The sequence below is a fragment of the Galleria mellonella genome, unplaced genomic scaffold, assembly GCF_026898425.1.
Source record: "Galleria mellonella isolate WM207_F2 unplaced genomic scaffold, CSIRO_AGI_GalMel_v1 utg121, whole genome shotgun sequence".
Taxonomy (NCBI): domain Eukaryota; kingdom Metazoa; phylum Arthropoda; class Insecta; order Lepidoptera; family Pyralidae; genus Galleria; species Galleria mellonella.
This window is the reverse complement of record NW_026441983.1, coordinates 3,406,703-3,416,832: the sequence shown is the minus strand read 5'-3', so window position 1 is coordinate 3,416,832 and position 10,130 is coordinate 3,406,703. Positions and strand designations below refer to the sequence as shown.

General features: G+C 32.6%; 1 protein-coding gene across 5 annotated transcripts in view; it reads right to left on the bottom strand.

Annotated features, from left to right (window-relative positions):
• The window catches only part of LOC113510121 (uncharacterized), a 109,186-nt gene that overhangs the window by 5,748 nt on the left and 93,308 nt on the right, over positions 1-10,130 (bottom strand). The gene's annotated exons all lie outside the window — the stretch shown is intronic.

Genomic DNA, 10,130 nt, shown 5'->3' with positions numbered 1-10,130 from the left:
TCAGGTGGGCCGTCAGCTTGTTTGCCGTTCTAAGTTGTACAAAAAAAAAACATGGTCCCTCCTGGAAACTATTAAACTAAAATTAAATTATTATTATTATTAACACTAATTTTTGCTTATAATAAAAAATAGACAGACTACACTGTGACGCCCATGGTCCCTACTGTGACTATATTACATCATTCCACACACCAAATGCATTCACCTATATTCACAAATCTAAAAAAGTGATGACCCAATAAAAGTCCACAATAAATCTGCTATTAGAGAAATCTGGTCGTTATGTGAAGATGCCGGTATTTTAATATCACCATAAGACCCCCATAAACTATTTGACTGTTACAGTATTATTGATGGGACTCGGTGCATTATGAACGTGGAGTTAGCGGTTACATTTTGGAAATAACCGTGGTACAATTTTAATTGTATAGGCGACGGTTACCACTTTCCATCAGGTGGACGGCAGCTTGTTTGCCATTCTAAGTTGTATAAAAAAATATTTAATTATTTACTTATTTTTAAATAACTATACGTCATATATATTAATATTATATAATAAATATATAAAGTCATGGCTAACCATTTTTTTATGCAACTTAGAATGGCAATCAAGCCTTATGGAAAGTGGTAACCGTCAACTATAGACATGAGTAGTACCGCGGACGTAACAAAGTATACTGTTTCGCCTATGATACCCCCCATGCGTTGTCATTCCTGAGGACTCAGGTGTTATTCCTAATCTTTTTAATACGTAAACACTTATTATATTTATTAAATAATACGTCAAAATACATTGTATGCGTAAGTATATAGATTAACTGATTAAAAACACGACGATTAAATGACAAAAGTTGACCCATTTTTGAGGCTAGAGGCTTTATCTATATAATCTAAGGATAGGATATTGTAAAAATATAGAATGCACTGCGGTCTAGAAAATAATAGTGGTGCATTTGGCAAAAATTCCCTTGTTCCTGGCACATTAAGTATTTTATAGGGGTATATTTTATGGATGCACCGATAAGTGGCATCGGCTGCTTGCCGAATGTGTGCATTTGACAGGTAGATTGTTGACGTAATGGCTTCCCGCCATTTTATTGCTGTCGCCATTTTTGTTTTTCTTTTTTTTATCCTGTATAATTAAAAAAATATTATAACATTCTTAATTTTTTATATAAACATATGTTATTAGAAATTACTAATAATTTATTATATTATATTTGTGTTTTATATCGATATTTAGAATAGATATTACTCTAATACGAAATAATATAAAAACAAAATATGTGTATTTAGATTTTTATATTATTTATAATAAAATATCAAGTAGTTAACTAGTTAAAGGTTCAATTTAATATTTTTATTTCATGAACGATTAAAAAGAAAATTGTCTAGTGATTTCAATTATTGTCATGTACGGAATGAAAAAATATTTTTATTTTTTATTTTATTTTATTTTGAAAGGGAAACATACAATATCTAAGACATATAAAATAGTATACACAATCATAATATAAATCAGTAAAGTTTCCACAATAAACTAAACCAAATAATCGAGAGCAGATGATTATTGATATTATATATGATATTGATGAACATAAAAATATATATAATAGTATATACATGCATACACACACACACACACACACACACACACACACACATACACACATATTAATATATGTGCGTATGCATATACACACACACATACATACACACATACACATACATATACATATACTTGACAATAAAAAAAAGAAAACAATATATCAATAACAATTTACACATTCAAACCGTTCTTTAATTTCAGTTATTATTCTGTTAAGAATTGCAGGTATGTTACGACGCTGCGAGTCGATTGTAGTTACTAGTAATAGATTAATTTCCCAGTAAGTGAGAAGAAAAAAAAAAACATAATCTGTATAAATTTAAAAATAGAACTGTAATGAACATTGTAAGAAGTTATTAAAATGTTGGTATATGTGCAATATAGGCAACTATCCAAACGTCATATGAGAGAGCAATTCTCGCGCCAATTTACGACTGAAATGCTATAAAAATGGCGCGATGACATGCGGCGCCGCCAATAAAATATACGGTCATTTTTAATCTAAGAATGGAAATATTAAAACCCGTTATTAGGCAACTATTGACATTTTGCATGGAGAGCAATTTATCAAATAAAATAAAACGATGTCGTTAGGAAAATCGGAATAGAAATAATGTTGTCAGGGTTGCCAGATGCCATATTGAGTTTTACTCAAAATAAAAAAAAAAAAAACAAAATCGATAAGATTTTCTTAATTTTTAGCGAATTATAAACGCGTGTCCGTAACTACTCTTATCTTTTGTTCTGTTCATCCCTTTATTTGTATATTTTCTTGTATTTACTTATATACCATTGTAGTGCGGTCCCGGCATAGAATGAGGTATCCTTTTCTTTCCCGTGGGTGTTGTAAGAGATGACTAAATAAACTTAATGGTTAAGAGCACATCCCTCAGCGTTCCTCCTAAAATATCACCAAAGCCTCACTGCGGATACCAACTCGCCTGCCAAGCGTGACAACTACAGGCAAATCCCTTTTATAGGAGCAGTGGACAGTAAAAGGTTAATATGATGATGATGATGATATGATGATATGATGATGATATGATCCCTGTTTGGTTTGTAATATTTTATATACAAACTTACAAAAGTATTAGCCAAATTTTTCCAAGATTTTTATTTCCCCAAAATTTTCCTAATTTCTCAACAGAAATTTTTTACATACAATTACGAACAAAATACCCAATCTGGCAACACCGAATGTTAGTATAGTACAATATAGTTTACACACACACGTATAATATTAGTGTTTTGACCATAGTCTATGGTTTTTTTATATAGGTATAGTTTTTGCTCATTTAGCTATAAAATTTAACAATTTTGGTTTTTACTGATCCAATCACATAGGTATAAAAAATAAAAGAAAATCGGAGAAATATTATTTACTATAGTTTGGTCTAAATAAATCAAATACTTTTAATATTTTGCTCCGTCAAAAAGCACGAAAGTCAATTTTATATCAATAGCAATAGGAATAATCAAAATCGGTTTAGAATTGCGTACATATCACTTAAGATGTTCTTCCATACATAAAATAACGAAAACTTATTCCTTTTTTTAATTCGCTTTATAAAATTACTGTCTGAGAACTAAAAAAAAATTTTGGCGCCTTTTTTTTATTAAATAAAAGCAAACCATAGAGAGCTATAGTGAAAGGTATTTTTTTTTATTAGTGTAGCGCACTGAGTATCGAAACCAAATGTGTAGTGAATTTTTGAAGTCCGTGGGAGACGCCGGCTTGGACCGGATTACTGAGAGCTGACAAAGCTTTACTTATTTCGCACTTAACGAGCCCTTAGAGGTTTTACTCTTTGTATGCACCTAAGTTCGGCACAGAGTACTTACAGTATACAGAGATTGATTTATTACTTGATAAAAAATTAGTTTTAAAAATAAATACATTGTTTTAATACGCTAATAATTATTTTTTAGATTATTAAAAATACTTCCATCATTTCAGCCATTATCTGTCCATTGCTGGACATAGGTCTCCTTAGATAAACTACCATAAGAAACAGTCCAAAGTCACCTACATCCACTCCCTGCAATGCAAAAAAAAAGACCCAAAAATACTTTATTTGACAATTAATATTTTTCAGAATAATCTACCGAAAAAAAAAACATTAAATAAAAATTTGAAAAATACATTATTCAATGTAAATTAACACAATAAATAAATAATATTTAAAAAGACATGTTTTTAGAAATAATCTACAATAATAAAATTAATTCAAAAAATTGAAATAAAGACAAAAAAATATCTGATAAGGATTAAAAAACAATAGAGTTTCATAAGAAGCACAAGATTAAAACGATCACATTTAGTGCATTGTAAACTTTTCATTTCTGCTCAATTCTCTACATTTAATACGAAAAAACTCTACGATGGTAAAATAACAAAAAGGAATATTACATATTTACCGACTAACTTAAAAAAAAAGAAGGTCTGAATTCGGTTGTATTTTATTTTATTTATTTATTTTTACTTTATTATACACACTAATAATACATAAAAAATGCCTTTTTTATTATTAGTACATTACTGCAGCGGCCAGCAACTGAGGCATTGATGGACGAACGTGCAAATGTGGGCCGAGGTGTAGCCGAGGCACACATACGAGAGTCCATCAATGCCTACTTGTGGCCAAGGCTTGTATAGTACTATTCTCAAACAATGCGCGGAAATCAAAAACAATTTTACTTTTTAAATTCAATGACGAATAACGTACAATAATAATTTTTTACGCGCCATATTTTCCTTGGTTTTTTTTCAATAAACAGCATTCTATTTGCAAGCCAGTTCGAAATTTAAATAAAACCTTTTATTAGTTACCTCCTTGGTATGGATTTTCATACAACTTTTGCCGGACGCTGCCCGCATGTATCTGATCAGTACGGCAATTTTGATTTATCTCGAAGAAGATTGTCAAAATAATGCTCACATTTCCAAGCATGTTTGAGAAATATGTATTTTATATTATATATTTTGTAAACGTACAAAGACGAGCTTAACTTTAAAAGAGTTCTCTTTCAGCAACACCCAAATTCTTTTTACATTTGTTATCTTATAACTACGTCAGTTGCAAACCGATTCGGAAAAATATTTTTTTGTCTGATAAGATGTACTTACAGATTGGTCAGATACAATTTTTATCAAAATTCCATAAGTAGTTTAGTTTTTTGAACAAAACAATAGATTTTGTCACGTCTGAAATTCGGTTTTTTATGCGATACAATCTTTAGTCTTACGCCTATCTCATACCGCGATTAGTAAATTTGCCTGCCGACTTGTGAAACAGTATTACTGCCAAAAACATTTTATTTTTGAAATCTACTACAGGTTTCGAAAGGTTGTTATCTGCTGAGAAGAGTCCGCAAGAAATTCAACAGTTATTACTCTTTTAAATTTCTCTCTCTCGTTATAAAAAAAAAAAAAAAAATGTCTACCATTATAAAATATAAATTAGTTAATAATTGTTACTTGAGAATGAAATGTAGAGTGCCACACACAAACCTGAGAGGTTTAAGTGGTGTTATAAATCTCTATTTTTTTTATGTATATGGTAATTAAATTTAAAAAAATAAAAAGAAAACGCATTCAAATAAATAAACATTTCGCGTGGATTAAAATAGTACTGTAAATATTCGCATTACCTGGTAATATATGCATGAGAAACAATAATTAAAAAACAAGCTTGCAACACTATGGTTGATGGCCCGTAAGTCTATGATCATTATATAGATGACTAGTAGGCAGCATGGTCTCCGACCTTAGCCTGTTCCAAACGGAACAAACGTACTAAAAAAAAAAAATAGATGACTAGTTCTACAACAAGCATTACTCTGTGCGGATTCCGCGGCGGGCGTGCTTCGCACTCGCCCGCTTCATTTGCCAAAGTTCTGGTCAAGCTGTTGTATAGTGACGGGCAAACGTTATCGGTAATTCTATCGATAATAATACATTGTTATTGTAATATTAATGGTATATACGAATATGAAAAAATAATACAAAAATCAAAATGCAGATTTCTTCCTTTTTAATATTTTTATTATATTATTTCATTAGTATGTGTAAATTTATTACAAAAAATAGTAAAATAGTATATATATTTTTTAATGACACAGCGCATTGACTCTATGGCCACCTGATGGTAAGCGATTATAAAACCTATCTATGTGGGTCGCAGGCCCAAATCAAGATTGCATCTTAATGGGTGATAATGGAATGGTAACCCCGCCTGCGCTATCGGTATACGCTGGAAGGGCACTAGTGAGTGGTTGTAAGTGAGCATGAAAGCAGGTCAGTTAGCCTATTGTGATGGATTCAACAAAAATAAATAATAACGCTTCCCAGAGGGAACTGCGTGAAAATCGACCTGACAGGGTAAATTCCTAGCAATAGGGTTAACTTACAATGCCTCTTCCCTCTGCAAGATTGCATCTAACCTACGAGCCACACAATGCAGGTTTATATAAACACTTTTTTATGTACCTCTCTTTAAGGAATCTGAATTATACTTGGCAAGAAACACAGATCTCGGAAAATTTACTGCTGTTTAGTCCCGGCATAAAATGGGCTACCTCTCCTTTTCCATGGGTGTTATAAGAGGCTACTAAGGGAACTAAATGGTCGAAAAACAAACGGGCAGTAGCGTCCCTTTTACAACATTACCAAAGCCTAACTGCGGTTGTCGATCCGCCTGCCAAGCGAGGCAACTATTAGCAAACCCCCCCCTCCCCGAATAGGGGGAGACTTATTTTCACCAATGAACAGTTAATGGCTGATATGATGATGATGAATAAAATATTATAACAAATAATATACTAATATTACGAATGCAAAAGTGAGTTTGTTTGCTTGCTATCTCTTGGCACCCTAATGATTTCATCAATCATTGTGATATTTGACATATATGAACAAATCTCGATACTGCGGACGAAGTTGCGGATAAAACCTAGTTATTTATAATTATTTTAAATATTATTCAAGCTATGAGATAAATATACAATAAAATGTTCAAATAGATGTTTACATTCATTCATTCATTTGAGTATACATATTCATATCCGGAGGAATTTTTATATTGTATTATATAAAAATTCCAAATATGGTCTGCTGTTTTATACGGATTGGAGTGTTGGCCAGCAAAGGTGACAGATGAAAGGCGACAGCTACCTCTTACGACACCCACAGGGAAGGTAGGGGTGGCTCATTCTAGGCCCATTAGATAGGGAGTAACGTTAGAGGATAATTAAAATTACAAAAGATTACAGGGATAAAACATTTCCGTTCTCAGGTGTGCCATGACCAGTATCATGGGTGCCACAGTGTATCCTGTGATATTCGTGGGGTTACCACTTCTCATCAGTCGGACGTCAGCTTGTTTGTAATACTGAGTTGCATAGAAAACATCGACATCGATAAAATGTATCGACAATATACACATCCCTTCCGCGTAAGCCATAAGTGGCTTAGTTACACAAGTGCCGTCAAATGCCGACCAATACGGGTTTAAGAACAAAAGAAGGATTACCAATGCTTCCAATGCCCGAAAAAGAATTAGCGAGACCGTACCCACCGTACCATAGAGTAAATTTGTTTTTTTTTTACCTCGTTACGTGGCCAGCAAGGTTTTATTGTAACCCGTATTTGCTTTGTAGAGTCTATGGTTAACTCGTAAAAGTTATTAGCCCTAACTACAGGTTCGGTTTGTCTCAAGAGCTCTAAACCTGTTATTTGTAGTCTGTACTTAATATTACATAACTGAGTTTGAAAATAATCTTTTTTTTATGCAACTTAGAATGGCAATCAAACTGACGGCCCACCTGATGAAAAGTGGTAACCGTCGCCTATAGACATGAGCAGTAACATGGACATAACAGAGTGTACTATATCCTTCATGCAATGCCATTCTTGAGGACGAAGCAGCTGTTTTTGCATGGCTGTGTTTCGGTTTGAAGGGTGGGATATGGCGTGAATTTACTGGGTACAGAGGAATAACACCTGAGTCCTCAGGAATGGCAACGCATGGGGGGGGGGGGGTAATGGGCGAAACAGTATACTCTGTTATGTCCGTGGTACTGCTCATGTCTATAGGCGACGGTTACTTCTTTCCATCAGGTGGGCCGTCAGCTTGTTTGTCATTCTAAGTTGCATAAAAAAAAATAGTTCTACAAGGCATTAAATACAAAATGTTTTAATATTTTGTTCTTACTTTTTATTACATTTATATGGCATATAATAACCATAAACGTTATATGCCACCATTTATGTAAAATATGATTAAAATATGCATGCTTTTTTCAATAGAGTTTTTTTTATAATCTGTGCATAGGTAAATATATTCTTTGTGTGAAGTGACTAAAACGATATTATGCGCGTTCATTCAAATATAATGAAATATAGAAAAGTCAATACTTTTATCTTCGCTTTCTGAGTACGTGACACTAAATTAACTTCACATCGATTTTGTTACGGCCTCCTTGTTCTTTTTTCCATAGACAACTGGCCATTTAGACGACAGGTTGACAGGCGCCGCCATTTTCAGCCGAGACGTTCGAAATTCAAAGTTCCCGGATGAATGGAGGGTCAATGGCGCGGAAAGTATAGACTATGCAGGTGTCCGCGGTTTTCTGCGAGCTTGTTATCTTCACACAAATTTAATTTGTTATTTTGAATACTTATTACCAATTGAACCGGACAAAGGCTTTTGTTATTGTTAATTGATATAATTATTGGTAATCTGATATTTTGGAACAATAACGGTTTTTTCGATATATTTTCGAATGTAACTTATTTAGGTATGTTACTTATTTAGGGTTAAGTTAGAATCGTGTAAAATTAATGGGAATTAGAATGGCAATCAAGCTGATGACCGATGGAAAGTGGTAACCGTCGCCTGTACACATGAGTTGTACCATGGACATAACAGAGTATACAGTTTCGCTCATGATATCCCCCATGCGTTGCCATTCCTAAGGACTTAGGTGTTATTCCTTTGTACCCTATAAATTCACTGCCATATCTCACATCCTTCAATCCGAAATACAGCTTTGCAAACAGAACCGCTTCACGGTGGGATAGAGGGGCCAAGCAAACGACTTTTGTACAAAGTCTCCCTCTGGTAAACCTGCTGAAATACTGCCACAGCGAATCTGCTGTTAAATTAGAGGTGTTCCATTTGGAAATTATTTATTTGCGAAATAAAAATAATAATTAAATTGCTACATTCATTTATTAGTTTAGGTATGACAAATGCAAAAAGGTAGTACGCGACCAAAAACAAGACAATAAATTGACAACCAATGCAACAAACGCGCGAGAGGGTCGTAAACTGTCATGTGTCATTGATTCGAAGCATAGACAAGAGGTAAGTAGAGGCAAAAAGCTAGTACATAATAAAATAAATATAGAAAACTCAGAAAACGACTTTGTTGCTTGCATTAGCACTTTATTTACGACCTGCTTCAAATTATAATTCTGTCCGTCCATTTAATATATAGTTAGGCTAGTGAAAGTTGTCAACTGTGCAGCATTCAGCAATACTTAAAGGGCAATGACATACATTGTATTTAAATTAAAATTATATTATGTTAAATTATATATTTTTTTTCTTAAATATCTCCCATGTACAGTATGGGAGATGTTTGAGACAAAAAATATACGAGAGCTCTTAATTGGAGTATTATACACTATTGCTCTAATTATTGTTTTGGCATCTATACGCCAGAATAATAATTTTTAGGAGTTTTCTCTGCCTGTCTGTTTGTATATTTGTTCAGGAATCACGCAAAAATCCTGAAAAAAAAAATACGATGCGGTTTTCACCGTTGTACTCTTGAAGGTTAAATTTTAAAACTGGTGTAAGTTTTATCTTGATACGCCATTTTGAAGTAATCCATTTAAATGGTCTTTCTACTTTTTAAATCCATTTGTACGAAGTAGAAGGCAATAAGTTAGTCCTTACAATTCTTACTTTATTATTAGATTATTACTTTATATTATTATTATTATTTAACTCTTTATTGCACCATAAATAAAAATATACAATGACAAGTGAATAATTTATGTGAAATACAGTAACGTAAATACAGATTGAAATATACACATAAAGGTACAAAAAGCGGTCTTATCGCTAGGGCAATCTCTTATATAAGACCTATAGCGGATTAACATAATATCGCGGACAAAGTCGCAGGTAAATTCGAGTAAAATCAAAGTATTTTCATATTTACTTTATTGTGTAATAAATAAAGACTATTTTATAGTTTCGTATTTAGTATTATTACTTATTAATTTGAACTCAGTTTGAATTATGAAATTTTTATTTAATTTTACATATTTTGTCACTCAGCGCTCTATGTATATAATCTATGGAAATTTGGGATACTACATGGGATGATAGAAGGATATAGGCTACTTTTTAAACATATCCCGGTCACGCGGACGAAGTCGCGAGTAAAAACTAGTATGTATTCGACAAATGTATTTTTTAAAATCATTTAGGTCTTTGGATATATGAAT